The 18536-nt window shown below is 43.7% G+C and overlaps 1 protein-coding gene across 3 annotated transcripts in view; it reads left to right on the top strand.

Moving 5' to 3' along the window:
• The window catches only part of PKHD1 (PKHD1 ciliary IPT domain containing fibrocystin/polyductin), a 433326-nt gene that overhangs the window by 329620 nt on the left and 85170 nt on the right, over positions 1-18536 (top strand). The gene's annotated exons all lie outside the window — the stretch shown is intronic.

Here is an 18536-nt window from a genome sequence, read left to right on the forward strand (position 1 = left end):
TGTGTCTGAGTACTTGTTCCATTCAGGCCATACTGAGTGAGAGAAATGGAAAGATTCCCACATGTTCCTCCACCCCCAGTGTCTTCTGGCAGAACTGGGCTCCTTTCCATGTCACATCCTTCTGCTGGGGTATTGCTGTTACAGGATGCAGCTCTGCCAAAAGTATTAATTCTCCTCCAGCCTTGGGGAAAAATAAAATGTGAGTGAATCCAAGTTCTTTTCAAACACCTGAAAATATGTGGTTGACCTGATATGGACTCACTCTTGGGAAGAAGGTTTGGCTGAAGCCTGAAAGCTCTTCCCATGGAATCCACTAGTAACTGCAGTAGCCAGAATTTTCTCTAAGGTCCAGACATGATGGAACTGGAACCCACAAAGATATCTGGAAGGGATAATGCAAAATTTTAGCATATCTAGATACTATTGGTCCAGATCATCTTTGACTAGGTGTCTGGACCTACCAAAATGGTGCTCCCAGATACTGTTGGAATACACATGATACATAGAATCATAGAAATGTAGGGCGGGAAGGGACCTCAAGAAGTCATCAAGTCCAGCCCCCTGCGCTGCAGCAGGACCAAGTAAACCTAGATCATCTCTGACAAGTATTTGCCCAACCTGTTCTTAAAATCCTCCAGTGATGAGGATTCCCTTGGAAGCCTATTCCAGAGCCCAACTACCCTTATAGTTAGAAAGTTTTTCCTAATATCTCACCTATTTGCTGCACATTAAGACCATTATTTGTTGTCCTACTTTCAGTGGACATGGAGAACAGTTGGTCCCCGCCCTTTTAATAACAGCCCTTAACACATTTGAAGATTTGTTCTCAGTCTTTTCAAAAGACTAAATGTGCCTAGTTTTTTTAACCTTTCCTCACAGGTGAGGTTTTCTAAACCTTCTCACATGTGTTGCTTTCCTCTGGACTCTCTCTAAAGTGTGGTGCCCGGAATTGAACACAGTACTCCAGCTGAGGCCTCTATAGTGCCAAGCAGAGCAGGATAATTACCTCCTGCATCTTCCATGCAATATTCAAGAATAATATTAACCTTTTTTCACAACTGCATCACACTGTTGACTCATATTCAATTTATGATCAATTATAATCCCCAGATCCTTTTCAGCAGTACTGCAGCCTAGCCAATTATTCCCCATTTTGTAGTTGTACTTTTGTTTTTTCTTTCCTAAGAGAAGTATTTTGCCCTGGTCTTTATTTACTTTCATCTTGTTGATTGTAGATCATTTCTCCAATTTGTGAAGGTCATTTTGAACTCTAAGCTCCAGAGTGCTTGCAAGCCCTCCCATCTTGGAGTCATCTGCACATTTTATAAACATACTATTTACTCCATTCTCTAGGTCAGGGGTCCTTAAACTGGGGGTCGTGACCCCTTAGGAGGTCACGAGATTATTACATGGGGGGCGGTCAGGAGCTGTCAGCCTCCACCTCCAAACCCAACTTCACCTCCAACGTTTATAATAGTGTTAAATATAAAAAAAATGTGTTTTTAATTTAGAAGGGGGCGTCACACTCAGGCTTGCAGTGTGAAAGGGGTCACCAGTACTAAAGTTTGAGAACTGCTGCTCTTGGTCATTAATGAAAATATTGAACAGTACCGGACCAAGGACTGATCTCTGTGGGACCCTACTACATATGCCTTTCCAATCTAACAGTGAATTATTGATAACTACAGTCTTTCAACCCATTGTTCCCCAATCTTATAGGTATTTCATTTTGATCACATTTCACTAGTTTGTTTATGGGAATGTCAGGTGGGACTGTGTCAGAAGCCTTACTAAAAATCAAGATATATCAGTCTATTGCTTCCCCCCCCATTCGGTAGGCCAGTAACCATGTCAAAGAGGGAAATTAGGTTGGTTTGGCATGACTTGTTCTTGACAAATCTACGTTGGCCATTCCTTATAACATAATAAATGGTTTTATTCTGGTGTCCATATCACAAAAACACCACCAAAGTTGCCATTAATGGAGAATGGATCCTGCAATAGCCTCTTATGCATGAAGGCAGTGCTGCAGGATATAGTCAAGACAAAGGAACCAGGCAGTATGAGGCAACCTTGCACTGCTCTGCCTGTTGACTTTCAGTTTCTGGAACTGTCAACCTGGCACTTTCCTTCCATTAGTACTAAAGCCACTAAAATACTTTTAAAAACATACTAATCTGCCTACTCCGGCGTGTATGTAGAACTCACTGCCACAAGATATCCTTGAAATGAAGGGCTTAACATGGTTCAGAAAGGGAGTGGACGTTTATTTGGTTAACAACATGTAGAGTTACAGTAAATACTAAAATATCCCCCAAAACTAAGAGTCTCTTGAAGGAAGGCTTATTAATTCTCAGGCATCTCTGACTATTGGGGATTAGAAGGAAACTTTGCCTTGAGGCATGTTATTCCAGAACTGTACACGAGGGGGTGTCTTGCACCTGCCTCTGAAGTAGCTGGTGCTAGCCACTATCAGGTAGAGGAGACTAGAACAGATGGAGTATGGGTCTGATCCAGTCTGGCAATGCCTGTGTTTAACAACCAGAGTACAGGTATGAAACTGAACCTAGACCTGGCTGGGCTCACTTACAGCAAAATCTGCCAAGGTGCTGAGCACTCTCAACATCCTTTGGGCGTTGCTTGGCACCTTGCAGGATAATATCCTGACAGGACATAACCCACTGTGTTGAGGCTGTTGCTTCACCATGTCCTTAGATGAGGCCAGGAACTCAGCTGGTGCAAATGGCTGTAACTTCAACCATTTACACTAGCTGAGGATATGCCTTCCCCCAGGGATGCATTTCAACTACCTAACCAAAAACCTCAGTGTAGGCCTGGCTTGACATAAGTAATCTGCCTCATTTATGAGCGGGCGTAATTGGGAAGATGAATGGAAGGTTAAGTTGTAAATAGGGACTTGACAAACAGTATGCTGGAGTCAGGGTATCTGTGCTAGCTAGCTAAGGTAAGCAGCAGCACCCTGAGGCCAGGGACTACGGAAAAGATAAACTTGGAATGTAAAGATCAGGTTCCACATGAACAGCACACGGACAGAGCATGCTGTCCAGAGATTGGTTCCTGCAGAGTGACCAAGTCATTCCAAAAATGTGTGATTTAATATATAGGAAATGCAATGTGATGTGTAAATGTGTATAAAGGAAGAGGTTGTCTGTGTAACTTCTGATGTGTGGTGTGCCCTATGCCCTCTCCTACGCCAGGGTCGAACTGAGTGTTTTGGATCCCAGAGAACTGGATGAAGTGTTGTCTCAGAATTGGACAAGGTGTTCTGGATAAGCCGAGTGGAAAAGATCTCGGAGCTATCCAAAGATATTACAGGGGAAATTTGAGGACAAATGGACCTTGTTTTTGAAAGCCTGCAACCCCCATACAATGGGCTGTTACTCAACTTTCCCATTGCAGGCTGGGGTGTTTTGCAGACTAAACAAACCCACGTAACCCAAACTTGGTCATCTGTTAGGGAGGTGCCTTGTGCAATACAGTTAATAAATAAAAAGTTAAGAAAAATGAAAAACCAGCCTCACCACTATTAACAAAAGACTTCTTCAAAGCTATTCTTTTGCTCTGGGCTTTTACAATAATAAACTGGAAAAAAATACATTAGAGAATGAGCTACTTCTAGCCACTTCATATTTCATTTTGCCTCTTGCTTCTCTCTTTATTTATTTCTTTAATGTTGTCTTTCCTAATTACTTCTCAATTGTAGAAAGACAACATTAGGCACAACGTGTTTTAAATATATTCTCCCTACCCAAAATAACTTCATGGGTTGTCTGAAATTTCAAGCTTCCCACTAGTAAGCCTAGAATAAAATTAAAAGGGAGTGTGATCTAGTAGTTAGAGCAAGGGCGTCAAGATTCTTTAGTTATTTCCCCTGCTCTTCTGCAAACTTTCTGTGTGACTAACCTGTCTGTCCCTCAGATTAATTGGGTACCATAATTCAGATATATGTTGTCATCTACTTTGATTATATGCCTGCGATAACTGGGGACTGGATTTGATGACCCAGGAGACCCCTTTTAGTCCTATGTTCCTTAGTATTAGTCTTAACTAATTAACATATGTACTGTTCTTTGAAGACATAAAGTGACATCTTATTATGGTGCTTGGTGATCCTCAAACAACTGTAAGGTCAGTCCTTCTCCAGTGGAGTCGTTCAGTTGACTTCAACGGGAGAAGGATCAAGCCCTAGCTTAGTCCCATTATCTAAGCAAAGTATTATATCCGCTATGTGCAGTAGTGATGCTTGAAGTTATTTAGGCCCCAATCTTGAAAACAGGCATTCATGTGCATAAAGTTATGTGCATAAGAGTTTTCTGGATTGTGGCCCTGGTTTGAACAAGTTCACCCTTCAAGGACTTCACTGGGTTTACACCAGGGTTGAGTTTTGGTCCTGGTATATCTAGCTGAACAGACCCTTGGATTTTCCAGGAGCTGCTGCTCAGATCCAGCATACAAAGTTTCTCAAGGTTAAATGCAGGTGTTTCAGACACTCAGCACTGTAGTTATCCCGATATATCCTTCTCACTGAATACTCTCTCTGCTTTTCATTTTACTTTTACGAAGATATGTTGGAATGCATTTTTGCCCAAGTTGTAATTTTCTGCCCCTAGTTCTCACCTCCATAAGGGCTGTCTCTCCTGCGTTAGTTCTCCTTCCTCATGGATGTTTGCACCACATCCCAATTTCATGCCATCTGCAGATTTCACTCACACAGCTGGTTGTTATCCCTTCCCCATCCCAACTTGATCATGAATGAAGGTGTTAAATAAACTGGACATGGCATCACACAGGCATCTTTAAAATAGGTGGGGAGGGCACTGATTTAGAGCTGGTGCAAGATTCTGAAATGACAGTCACTGGAGCCTGAAGTCCTTGATCCGGCCATAGGAAAGGCGCAACCTGAGCAGTGTCAGAGCAAGCTTTCTCATGCTGCCCTGCCAATTGGCTTCAGTCTTATTCTGGAGGGGCTACCTCTAGTTGTTGTCATTCCTGTTCTGTCCTCTGCTTCTTCAATAGGACTTTTTATAAAGGGCTCAGTTGTGCCTAGTTATGTGATGTATTTGTATTGTTTACTTTTAGATGATGCTCAGTGTTCCAGATGGTGCAGAGCTTCCCTGCTCTGGGGGAAGTGCCCAGGCACTCAGGCTAACCACTTAATCATCTCCTCTCTGGCCAGCTCCACTGGCAGGTGTGGAAGGGTTGGGATCATGACCTCATCTCCTGCCTGTCCTTCTGTGTTCCTTGTTGTGTGACTGTCTCCTACAGGGCACAAGCAGGAAGCAGTCCTTGTACTAATGGTGTGGTCAGCAGTTGTCGTCACCCTCTGCCTGGAGTGCACTAAAACAGGACCATCTTTGCTCTTTCTCCTCCTTGCATATGCATGGAGGCGCTGGCCACAATCTGGCCCAAAGATCCTGATGAGTGTTAATTGTGGTAGTAGGGTTCGGTGACGGGATACCTCTCCACTTGGAAGTGAATATATCCCCCTCTACAATTTATCTGATGCAGGCCACTGAACATTTATCAGAGAGTAGCAAGGTGGTCTAGATGTCAGAGGCTTTTTCCATATCCCATTTCCATTCCCCGGAGATGCCCACTCCCTACTGCAACCATCCTTAACACTTCTCTGAAGTAGAGAGGACATTTGTGACAATCAGTACATAAGAACCATAAGAAATATTGCTCTTGATAAGTTCATGTGAATGTGGTTAATTTTGCATGGATATAAAGAGCTGCCTAGTTTGGTTCTGGCTCTGTCCTAAAGTTTGCCAATGGGAAGCAGGGTTTGGATCTAGGATTTTGGTTCAGCCCATTGCAACAGTAGCGGCCAGTGGCAAAGTCTGGTTCCAGGGCTGAACTTTTCCAGGGGCTTAAGGTCTTCAGAATCAGGGGGTTGGCTGAGACCCAGCTTTAGCTGAAATTATTTGGACTGGAGGATTCGGACGTGGAGTTAGACACCCTGCTAGACCTGAGGAGTAGGGGGTCTCTTTAATATTTTCTAGTTGAACATGCTCTTTGTTTCTCTTTGCTGACTTTCCCTACCACACAAAGAATATTATTAAATTATATCAGTAGTGTTCCAAGGCTTCTCATAGGTGCTGGAATTAGAGGTTCTGGGGGTGAGACTGCACCCCTTGACTTGAGGTGGTTTACATCATATACAGGCTTTACAGTTTGGTTCAATGGCTCTCAGCACCCCCACTATACAAATTGTTTCAGCACCCCTGCTTCCTTCAATGCCAGTAGCATCATTTACCTCTATAGTTCTACAGATTTAGCTATCTACCTACTAGGTTCTTGTACAGTGTCCTTTGTATCTGAATCTGATCCAGGCTCAGGTTCCAACTCCCCTCTGTAATCCAAGGAGTGTTCAAAGCCTGGGCTTTGGTTCAGGCCCACTTCTAGTTATGAGACTTAAGATCCCTGCTTTCCTTTGCTCTAAAGATCAATACCATCAAGATGTCACTTTATGCTGCCTGCACTTGTAGTGATTGAAACCCCCTTAGATCCCAATTCTGCACTCCATAGTCACATGGAGTAGCACTTATGGGAATCATCCCATTGACTTCACTGGGACTACTCATGTAAGTGAGTGCTACTCAACATGAGTAAGAGTTGAACAACTGTGGGTCCTTAATTGGTGGGACTGTATCTTTAAAGTCACAGTGCTCGGTATAACTCCACTATGCAAGGGAAAAGGATGTGAGACAAGGCAGCTGGTGACAGAATGTCTGAGACGTTTATTCCGAGTGGCCAATTCTCACAATTTTTGGTGTGTTTCATAAAGCCCCAGTTCCTGGAGGCATGCCATTTGGAGAATCTCAGCTTTCATTGTGCCTTCTGATTGCAGAGAAAAGCTTGAAAACGTGACCTGAGTGTAACCTCAAGGGTCAAAAATCAGAAGGCAAATCAGAAGGAGCACTTACTTATTTTGTTTTGTTGTTAAATCTCATTATAGTTAAGCCAATCTCATGATTTGGGCGGGCTCATGATTTTTAGACATGAGCATTTTGAGGTTGCCAATGCTGGTGACTTCTGTTACCAGTAGGGCAGGGCCCTGTTAAGATTTAGATGTAAATACCTTCTCCTGGTTAACCCTGAAACCCCTAGCATCCTTCACACCAGGGCACCAGGGAATAGGTGCCGACTTTCTAATGTGCCATGGGGCGCTCCCTCCTAGCTCCGCCCTAGGCCTTGCCCCACTCCACCCCTTCCCCTAAGTCCCTATGCACACCCTGCCTCAAAAAGTTTGAATTGGAAACGTCAAAATGGAAAACAACTTGACATTTTGAAATATTGTTTGGTTTTAATCAACATTTTAAAGCAAAAGGTGTTGTTTTAAATACTTGTTGAAACAAAAAATGTTTTGTTTCAAAATATTGATTCAAAATGACTTTTTTAAATTTTGACTCTCCTGATTGGCATATTGAAAAATTATGTTGAAATTGACATTTTCCCATGGAAAATAACAATTTTGACAAAACAACTGAGAAACATTTTAAAGTTAAAAAAAAAAAAATCAAACCACACATCTACACATCTACATCTACTGATCCCTGATTGGAGTCTCTATGAGCTACCACAATACAAATAGGCCTTACATATTTGAAAAATGACTAGTGATTTTGGGTACCTCTGTTTCTTTCCTTGAGCCTTCCTTCCTTAAAAAGGCCTGATTTTCAATGGGCAGGTGCTCAGCATTTCCTGAAAACTGGGCTTTTTAAAATATTTAAAGTGGGTACCCAAAAATGGAGACATCCAGAATTAATAGTCACTTTTGAAAATTGAGTCCATAATAAATCATTATACGCCAACAAACTCAGATCTGTAAACGGAAGTTCAGTTATGGATGTGAACTAGAGCTAGATGAAACTTTTTGTCTCAATACTTTTTTTTAAATTAAAAATATCTTGTTTGGGGCAAAAAAATCCTGTTCCCAGCGAAAAATGGTAAATTAACCAATATTTGGTTACTGAAAAAAATTTGGTTTTCGAAACACCCAAAAGAGGTTGTGGGAAATTTTTGAAAAAAATATTGCTTTTCAAAATATCCCTCAAAAACAATTGGCCTTTTCCAGCCAGCTCGAATCTGGACATCCCCAAAGACTGCAGGTGTTTGTATTAAAGGTTTTGCTTGTACTTCAGCTTTCATGGAAAATCATGATATTAAAGTCCTTTTCTGAGAAATTCACCCTTCACTGGAGTTAGTTCCCATGATCAAGAAACTCTTCTAATTAGAAAACAGTAATAATAATCAAGTGGAATGATCCTCCAATTTTAGTTTGGAGTGATCATTTTATTTCCAAACTTTATTTTTGCAAAAGAAAAGGACAATTTATCTTTGCAAGAACTGCAGGCCAAGCAGGGAGAGAGAATCTGAGAACCTTTCAGTTCATAATAAAAGCTGGCAACAATAGTCTTAATAGAGTTCAAGTTTATTTGACTAATACTTTCACCACTTGTCAGAGAACATAGTTTTGTTTGTGGTAACAAAACAAGCCCTTTCCTTTCTCATTTCTCCAGTGAGCAATACAGGCACTTGTGGTGAGCACACATTACTACTAACTGTTATGATGTTTGCTGTCAAACTCATTTATTTATGCAACTGCTGTGGAAAGGCCTGAGGCCCATAAGCAGCCATGAAAGATTTCAGAGTCCTGGTGTGGGGTCATGAAAGGGAAAGCAAGGGGGTGGGGGGTGGGAAGCCTCCACTCCTTGTGAGAAAGGAACTGACACAGGAAATGGTCACATATGGCACAGATTTATTGTGTCCGGGACTTCCCATTCAAATCTCATTATATCCACTGCTCAGAGCAGTGAATGGCACAACTGCATTCATTTTGAGGTCTGGCATCTGATGAAATTACCGCTCTGCTTTCCAGCAGAGGTGATGGGTTTATCATTCCTTGGTGAGAGAGCCAGAGATTGGAATTGTATTTATAAAGAATGCTGTTTGCTGCCCCCTGCCTTTAAATTAAGCCATGGATATCCGTTTGTCTGATGCTCAGTAGACAAGGTTATTGGTGAGGAGGAGGGGAAAAAAATCCTTCTGGGCTTTAAATACAGCTAAAGAGAAAGAAGGAATAACTTGAGGGGAGACCAAATGGGAAAAGGCGTTGGTAGAGACAAGAGGAATGCACTGTTCTATTCACTGTAGGGTTGTTTTTCGAAGGTAGGATAGTTTAGGCAGTAAGATGGTTCTGTTTGAATTTTTCCCTCTTTAGCATCTTTTCTGCGGCTGAAATTTCCTCTGTCCCCACAGAATGCCCAATTATTTGAGATGTATGTGGCAAAACAAGCAGGGTTGGGGGAATGGAATACTTATTACTGTTTGCATTACGGGAGCATCCGATGAAGTGAGCTGTAGCTGTAGCTCACGAAAGCTTATGCTCAAATAAATTTGTTAATCTCTAAGGTGCCACAAGTCCTCCTTTTCTTTTTGGGAGCATCTACGAAGTCCAGTTATGGACCAGGACCCAGATGTGCTAGGCGCTGTACACACATAGAACAAAAAGATAGTCCTTGCCCCAAAGAGCATACAATCTACTCTTCAAGCCCATGGGCTGGCCATGGAGGTGAAATGCAGACCCACTGTGCTATTTCAGTCTATGGCATGAGGGAAGAGTCCTGAGGCATGAAGGAACAGCCGCAGTGTTCTTGCAATATTTCTTTGTTGTTGTTGTTTTGTAAGCCCCATCTTCTGAAATGTGTTGAACGTCCAGACTCACTCTTCTCCCAGGCTTTCTGGGACAGTGTGAGTTAGACTGGGTATGATTAGGTCAAAGTGGGGAACAATTTATATATCTGGATGGGTTACTGGGAAGTAGGAAAGTTTATAATTTGTTGCCAGTTTATTGGTAACATTTATTGTTATCCTTAATTTAGGTGGATTGCTTATCCTCTTTGTACAGTGCCCAGCACAATGGGTTCAAGGACTTTAGGTGTTGCTGTCAAACATAATAATATGAATAATGCAAATAATAATGCAAAACATAAATAATAATGTGTGTGCCTAGATCATTGCATGCACCCATTTAAAAACAAAATATATAGTATTAACAGACCAAAGCAAGTATTATATTTGTATTCATTAATTCACTAGAGAGGAAGGGTGGTCCAGTGGTAAGGGCATTAGGCGAGGTCTTGGGAAACTAAGGATCACCTCCCTACGCTGCCACAGACTTTGTGTGTGATCTTGGGCAACTTAGTCTCTGTGAAATGGGGATAAACAAAACTTCCTGACCTCACAAGGGTGTTGTGAGGATAAATTAATTAGAGTGTGAGGTGATCAGATACTGTGGTGCTGGGAGTCGCATAAATACCATAGATAGTATAAAAATACTTGTACTTGTGTTAATACATAATTTTGTGTTTATGTGTGTGTGTGTGCAAGACTGTGTGCGTATTACATGCATTCACTCATGCTCACATGCTCAATTATGCATTAATACATACACTTCCACAATCATTTAGGCCAGGGATTGTCAGCCTTTGGCATCCGGCCTATCGGGGAAATCCTTGGTTTGTTTAGCTGCAGCGTCTGCAGGTTCGGCTAATCGCAGCTCCTACTGGCTGTGGTTCACTGATCCAGGCCAATGGGGGCTGCAGGAAGCGGCAGCCAGCACATCCCTCAGCCCATGCTGCTTCCTGCAGCCCCCATTGGCATGGAACAGTGAACCACGGCCAGTGGGAGCTGCGATTGGCCAAAACTGCGGACCCTGCAGGTAAACAAACCATCCCAGCCCGCCAGCAGATTTCCCTGACGGGCTGCATGCCAAAGGTTGCAGATCCGTGATTTAGTCACTCTAGTATATTCAAATAGCAGGCATACCCAAGTTCACATGATCACACGTCCTTATGCACACAAAGACTCCCATGCACGCGTGCACACACACACACACACACAGTGGGATTTTCAAAAAGGGCTCAGCACTGGCCTAATTTGTGCCTCCATTGAAACCAATGGGATTACTCACATAAGTAAAGTCACCTGCCTGGGTATAGATTTGCAAGATCAGTAGCCATTAGCTTCAGTGGGACTCTGGATAGGCATAAAAGTCTGCCTGTGTGGATCAGAATGAAGGATCAGTACCTAAATTTGTAAATTACTGATAGTGAAAATTCAGAATAAAGAAAAGGAGGCTATCATTTATGTTTCTATGCAACAAAAAATATTAACCCCCCATTAATTTCACTTCCCTGTCCTGTTACATTTCTGTGGTCCTAACTTTGGGCTTTTTGTCTCAAAATTGGACATCAGCAGGTCAAAAGGGGCCAGCTAGTTTTGAGAAATATTTCCTCTTCAGCAAAGATGTGTGCTTGGCTGCCCAAGGCTAGTGAGTCACAATATCTAAGCAGCATGGCATCTATCCCATCCCCCACTCCTTTTTATTGTGACAGGGTCAGGCCAGATGGCTACAGGGGAGTGATTTTTTTTTTTTAGGGAAAAGGGCGGGGCAGGCAAACAAACTGAAGCTACCGAGGTGCTGGGGTAAAAGGGAGGGCAAAAAGGCTGTAAGGGGCAAAATGGGGCAGGTAGCATGGGACAAAGCTGGGAGCTTGCTGAAGGGGGTCAGTCCAGGGTGGGGGGGACAGGAGAGTGATAGAAGGCAGATATATTAGCCCCAGGTTAAGTAGGTCCCTTTTCCCTGGGTAAGGTAACAGGGAAGGTGCCAGAATCAGGAACTTTCTGGAAACAATTAAGGCAGACAGGCTGATTAGAACACCTTCAGCCAATCAGGAAGCTGCTAGAATCAATTAAGGCAGGCTAATCAGGGCACCTGGGTTTAAAAAGGAGCTCACTTCAGTTTGTGGTGTGAGGAGCTGGGAGCAAGAGGCGCAAGAAGCTGAGAGTGAGAAGGCGTACTACTGGAAGACTGAGAAGTACAAGTATTATCAGACATCAGGGGGAAGGTCCTGTGGTGAGGATTAAGAAGGTGCTGGGGGGAGGCCATAGGGAAGTAGCCTAGGGAGTTGTAGCGGTAGCTGTCACGCAACTGTTCCAGGAGCCACTGTAGACAGCTGCATTCCACAGGGCCCTGACTGGAACCTGGAGTAGAGGGCGGGCCCGGATTCCCTCCATCCCCCCAACTCCCTACTTCATACCGGAGGAGTCGAACTGGACTGTGGGTTCCACCAGAGGGGAAGGTCTCTGGCCTGTTCCCCGATCCACTAGGTGGATCAGCAGAGACTGCGGGGATTGTTCTTCTTCCTTTCCCCCTGCTGGCCAGTGATGTGGTTAACTGAGTGAACGGCAGATTTGAGCCACAAAAGTGGCCAAACCGAGGGCTGCTGTGAACCTCTGAGGCGAGCAAATCTGCCAATAAGCACAGGACCCACCCAGGCAGAGGAGGAACTTTGTCACATTATATTTGCATAGCCATAATTGCGGTTAAATTAGAAAATCATACGGGGCAAATTTAGTCGGCCAGAAATAAATTTGCAGGCGTTTTATTGTATTTTGATTTAAAAAAAAAAAGACCACCTGAAGCCACCTTTTTTGTTTTGGTCAAAAATCGCCTATATTTTCCTCGTACTCTGAATTGTGAAATCTATCACAAAATGGGTAAAACTTCTTGAAGGAAATGGTGGTGGTAACCCAAAGGGAAAAATCATTAATGTTGTTGTATTTCATTCCATTTTAAATATAGAATTTTTTTCATATTTTATTTTTTTGGCACTGGGAGATGGAGGAAGGACAGGAGAGCTGCAAAGGACTCAATGTGCCTTCAAGACAAAACATCTATTTTAAAAATACTCTTTTTAAAAAAAGGAACAAAAACAAAACCCCCTTCTCTCCTGAATTCATTTTTCTAAATAACAGATACGAGACGTTGGGTTTTTTCCTTCCCTAAGCAAAGAGGACCCCCGTCGGCGTATTTTTCTTTTCCAATGTGAAATGAGGTGGAAAATCCTCATTTCACGACAGGAAGAACAAATATTGACACAAAGTTAATATTTGTCAGTAGCCCGGGAAGCAACCTGAGTGTTTAAAATAAATAAATACAATAAGCAACGTGATTCGATGGTTTGTGAATCTGAAGAAGGGGAATCTGCTGCCTGATATAAAGTGAATAGATAGGCAATGCAAGCAACCCTCCCCCCCCCCCGATTTCTCTGTATTTCACACATGCGCACAGACACACGTGTCCACTGTCCCTCTCGCACACACACACTTCTCTCTATATAACACACAGACACACACACACATACTTCATTTTCCCATGTTTATTCCCTGCCACCGCTGTTCCTCAGACGTTCTTGTCAGCTGCTGGAAATGGCCCACCTTGATTATCACTACAAAAGGTCCCATCCCCCCGCCCCCTCCCGGTTCTCCTGCTGGTAATAGACAGGTTTCAGAGTAGCAGCTGTGTTAGTCTGTATTCGCAAAAAGAAAAGGAATACTCTAAGGTGCCACAAGTACTCCTTTTCTTTCTGCTGGTAATAGCTCACCTTACCTGATCACTCTCGTTACAGTGTGTATGGTAACACGCATTGTTTCATGTTCTCTGTGGATATAAATCTCCCCACTGTATTTTCCACTGAATGCATCCGATGAAGTGAGCTGTAGCTCACGAAAGCTTATGCTCAAATAAATTGGTTAGTCTCTAAGGTGCCACAAGTCCTCCTTTTCTTTTTGCGGATACAGACTAACACGGCTTCTACTCTGAAACACATACTTCTGTCTGTCACTTTCTCACACACACACAATATCTAATATCAGCCATTAAGAAGGAGGGCTTCTGGAATTTATCACTGTTATTGTTCATCTCCAATGTAAATAGCATGTCAGCTCAATATTCAGTGGTCACTCAGTATTTATTAAGTCTTGTCCATTCTGGCCTTTTTTAGAGCAAAGCCCCAGGGCGGATTAGCTGCTGCCCTTGACACGCTGTGTCACTTATCTATTTGCATTGATTATGAGAGTCAGCTGTGACCAGGCCTCACTTTTCCCTTCTCCTTTCAGCCCCCTTTTACAAGCACCCCTGCTTGGATTTTCATGAGGAAATAATCAGATTAGGCCGTCAGCAGCGAGTTCATATGGAGTTCTCTTTCTCCAATGTGCTACTAACTGAATAAACGTGTTTTGTGGTAAATTGTAAATGACATTATGATTACCAAGGCCAGCATGGGTTTCATTTAAAAGTGATCGAAATTGCAGGCCACAGCAATTGTGACTGGCAGATAAGGCCATTTGGAAGAAAGGAAGGGAGGGCGTTTGCGGGGAGCCAACTGAGACGCCACAAACCTGCTTGCGGAAGAAAGGAGCAGAGCAAAGGGAAAGTCCTGGGGATGACAAAATACAAGCAAGGCCTATTCGTAGACAAGTGAAATGGCACCAGGGAGGAGGGGGATGACTCGGCTGTTTCCAGGAGAGCAAATGATGAGATCTGTCAGGATTTATGGGTTGCCTGCTCTACAGTGCATGTTCTTTGCGCTCTGGGATGGCAACAAAAAAAAAAAACGTTTTTGTGCAGCTCTTCTATTTCTGCTGTTTCGGTGAAGCTGCTGTTCTCCCCCTCCCCCCACACGTTGTTGGTAAAGCGCCTGTGCTGGTGAGCCTGGAAAAGAAGGTGGTGGATGGATATCTAAAAATAGCTGCTCCCATGCAGAGGGCCTGATTCTAATTTCACTTTCACCTCGTCTCCTGACCACATTAAATCAAGGCTGATGTCGATGTAATTTCATCATTTTCCTCTATGGCGTGCACCGCGAGGGCCCAGTCCGGAAAACACTCCTGTGTCTGAGTAACTTTACCTGAGTCATGTCCCGCTGATTTATGTAAGGGTTTGTAGCATCAGGGCCTAAAGCAGCCACTAAATGAATCAAGGGTGGCTTCTACGTGAAGATATATGCAAAAAGAAAAGGAGGACTTGTGGCACCTTAGAGACTAACCAATTTATTTGAGCATAAGCTTTCGTGAGCTACAGCTCACTTCATCGGATGCATACTGTGGAAACTGCAGAAGACATTATATACACAGAGACCATGAAACAATACCTCCTCCCACCCCACGCTCCTGCTGGTAATAGCTTATCTAAAGTGATCACTCTCCTTACAATGTATATGATAATCAAGTTGGGCCATTTCCAGCACAAATCCAGGTTTTCTCACCCTCTGCCCCCCCACACACAAATTCACTCTCCTGCTGGTAATAGCCCATCCAAAGTGACCACTCTCTTTACAATGTGTATGATAATCAAGGTGGGCCATTTCCAGCAAATATCCAGGTTTTCTCACACCCTCCCCCCCAAAAACACACACACACAAACTCACTCTCCTGCTGGTAATAGCTTATCCAAAGTGACCACTCTCCCTACAATGTGCATGATAATCAAAGTGGGCCATTTCCAGCACAAATCCAGGTTTTCTCCCCCTCCCCCCCGCCACACACACAAACTCACTCTCTTGCTGGTAATAGCTCATCCAAACTGACCACTCTCCTTACAATGTGTATGATAATCAAGGTGGGCCATTTCCAGCATAAATCCAAGTTTAACCAGAACGTCTGGGGGGGGGGGGGAGGAAAAAACAAGGGGAAATAGACTACCTTGCATAATGACTTAGCCACTCCCAGTCTCTATTTAAGCCTAAATTAATAGTATCCAATTTGCAAATGAATTCCAATTCAGCAGTTTCTCGCTGGAGTCTGGATTTGAAGTTTTTTTGTTTTAAGATAGCGATCTTCATGTCTGTAATTGCGTGACCAGAGAGATTGAAGTGTTCTCTGACTGGTTTATGAATGTTATAATTCTTGATATCTGATTTGTGTCCATTTATTCTTTTACGTAGAGACTGTCCAGTTTGACCAATGTACATGGCAGAGGGGCATTGCTGGCACATGATGGCACATGATGGCATATATCACATTGGTGGATGTGCAGGTGAACAAGCCTGTGATAGTGTGGCTGATGTTATGAGGCCCTGTGATGGTGTCCCCTGAATAGATATGTGGGCACAGTTGGCAACGGGCTTTGTTGCAAGGATAGGTTCCTGGGTTAGTGGAGGGGTTTCAGTTGGGGGCTGAAGGTGACGGCTAGTGGTGTTCTGTTATTTTCTTTGTTAGGTCTGTCCTGTAGTAGGTGACTTCTGGGAACTCTTCTGGCTCTATCAATCTGTTTCTTCACTTCCGCAGGTGGGTATTGTAGTTGTAAGAATGCTTGATAGAGATCTTGTAGGTGTTTGTCTCTGTCTGAGGGGTTGGAGCAAATGCGGTTGTATCGCAGAGCTTGGCTGTAGATGATGGATCGTGTGGTGTGGTTAGGGTGAAAGCTGGAGGCATGTAGGTAGGAATAGCGGTCAGTAGGTTTCCAGTATAGGGTGGTGTTTATGTGACCATTGTTTATTAGCACTGTAGTGTCCAGGAAGTGGATCTCTTGTGTGGACTGGACCAGGCTGAGGTTGATGGTGGGATGGAAACTGTTGAAATCATGGTGGAATTCCTCAACGGCTTCTTTTCCATGGGTCCAGATGATGAAGATGTCATCAATATAGCGCAAGTAGAGTAGGGGCGTTAGGAGACGAGAGCTGAGGAAGCGTTGTTCTAATTCATCCATAAAAATGTTGGCATATTGTGGGTCCATGCGGGTACCCATAGCAGTGCCGCTGATCTGAAGGTATACATTGTCCCCAAATGTAAAATGGTTATGGGTAAGGATAAAGTCACAAAGTTCAGCCACTAGGTTAGCCGTGACATTATCGGGGATAGTGTTCTTGGCGGCTTGTAGTCCATCTTTGTGTGGAATGTTGGTGTAGAGGGCTTCTACATCCATAGTGGCCAGGATGGTGTTTTCAGGAAGATCACCGATGGATTGTAGTTTCCTCAGGAAGTCAGTGGTGTCTCGAAGGTAGCTGGGAGTGCTGGTAGCGTAGGGCCTGAGGAGGGAGTCTACATAGCCAGACAGTCCTGCTGTCAGGGTGCCAATGCCTGAGATGATGGGGCGCCCAGGATTTCCAGGTTTATGGATCTTAGGTAGTAGATAGAATATCCCAGGTCGGGGTTCCAGGGGTGTGTCTGTGCGGATTTGATCTTGTGCTTTTTCAGGAAGTTTCTTGAGCAAATGCTGTAGTTGCTTTTGGTAACTCTCAGTGGGATCATAGGGTAATGGCTTGTAGAAAATGGTGTTGGAGAGCTGCCAAGCAGCCTCTTGTTCATATTCCGACCTATTAATGGTGACAACAGCACCTCCTTTGTCAGCCTTTTTGATTATGATGTCAGAGTTGTTTCTGAGGCTGTGGATGGCATTGTGTTCTGCACGGCTGAGGTTATGGGGCAAGTGATGCTGCTTTTCCACAATTTCAGCCCGTGCACATCAGCGGAAGAACTCTATGTAGAAGTCCAGTCTGCTGTTTCAACCTTCAGGAGGAGTCCACCTAGAATCCTTCTTTTTGTAATGTTGGTAGGGAGGCCTCTGTGGATTAGTATGTTGTTCAGAGGTATTTTGGAAATATTCCTTGAGTCGGAGACGTCGAAAATAGGATTCTAGGTCACCACAGAACTGTATCATGTTCATGGGGGTGGAGGGGCGGAAGGAGAGGCCCCGGATTTGTGCTGGAAATGGCCCACCTTGATTATCATGCACATTGTAGGGAGAGTGGTCACTTTGGATGAACTATTACCAGCAGGAGAGTGAGTTTGTGTGTGTATGGGGGTGGGGGGTGAGAAAACCTGGATTTGTGCTGGAAATGGCCCACCTTGATTATCATGCACATTGTAGGGAGAGTGGTCACTTTGGATGGGCTATTACCAGCAGGAGAGTGAGTTTGTGGGGGGGGGGGGGGGGCGGAGGGTGAGAAAACCTGGATTTGTGCTGGAAATGGCCCAACTTGATTATCATACACATTGTAAGGAGATAAGCTATTACCAGCAGGAGAGTGGGGTGGGAGGAGGTATTGTTTCATGGTCTCTGTGTATATAATGTCTTCTGCAGTTTCCACAGTATGCATCCGATGAAGTGAGCTGTAGCTCACGAAAGCTTATGCTCAAATAAATTGGTTAGTCTCTAAGGTGCCACAAGTCCTCCTTTTCTTTTTGCGAATACAGACTAACACGGCTGTTACTCTGAAACCTGTCATGAAGATATATGGTAATCCCCACTTGATTAGGCTTCATGATATCGTGCAGCCCTGAGTTCTGGAGTGCTACTTTTCACACCACAAAGTGCCATTTCCTTTCCTTCATTTGACCTGTGGCCTGGAGGCAGGTGTCGCCTCATTCTCATACTGTGGTGAAAGGTGAAGAGGAGCACTCTTTTCGTTTCATTGTCCCATTCTTTGTTTACTTTAATGAAGATCTTATTTAAGGCTAAATTGTCCCAGTCTTTTCAGCCTCTTCTTTTATGCCTCTAACAAACTTTTTTTTTTCTTAATAAGTAGCTTATTTCCCCCCAACTTTGTAATGTTGCTGAGAATCATAGTGTCATAGACTATCAGGGTTGGAAGGGACCTCAGGAGGTCATCTAGTCCAACCCCGTGCTCAAAGCAGGACCAATCCCCAAAGCCAGAAGCCAGGAAGCT

Source organism: Lepidochelys olivacea (genome assembly GCF_965140295.1).
Source record: "Lepidochelys olivacea isolate rLepOli2 genome assembly, chromosome: 3".
Classification (NCBI taxonomy): Eukaryota; Metazoa; Chordata; order Testudines; family Cheloniidae; genus Lepidochelys; species Lepidochelys olivacea.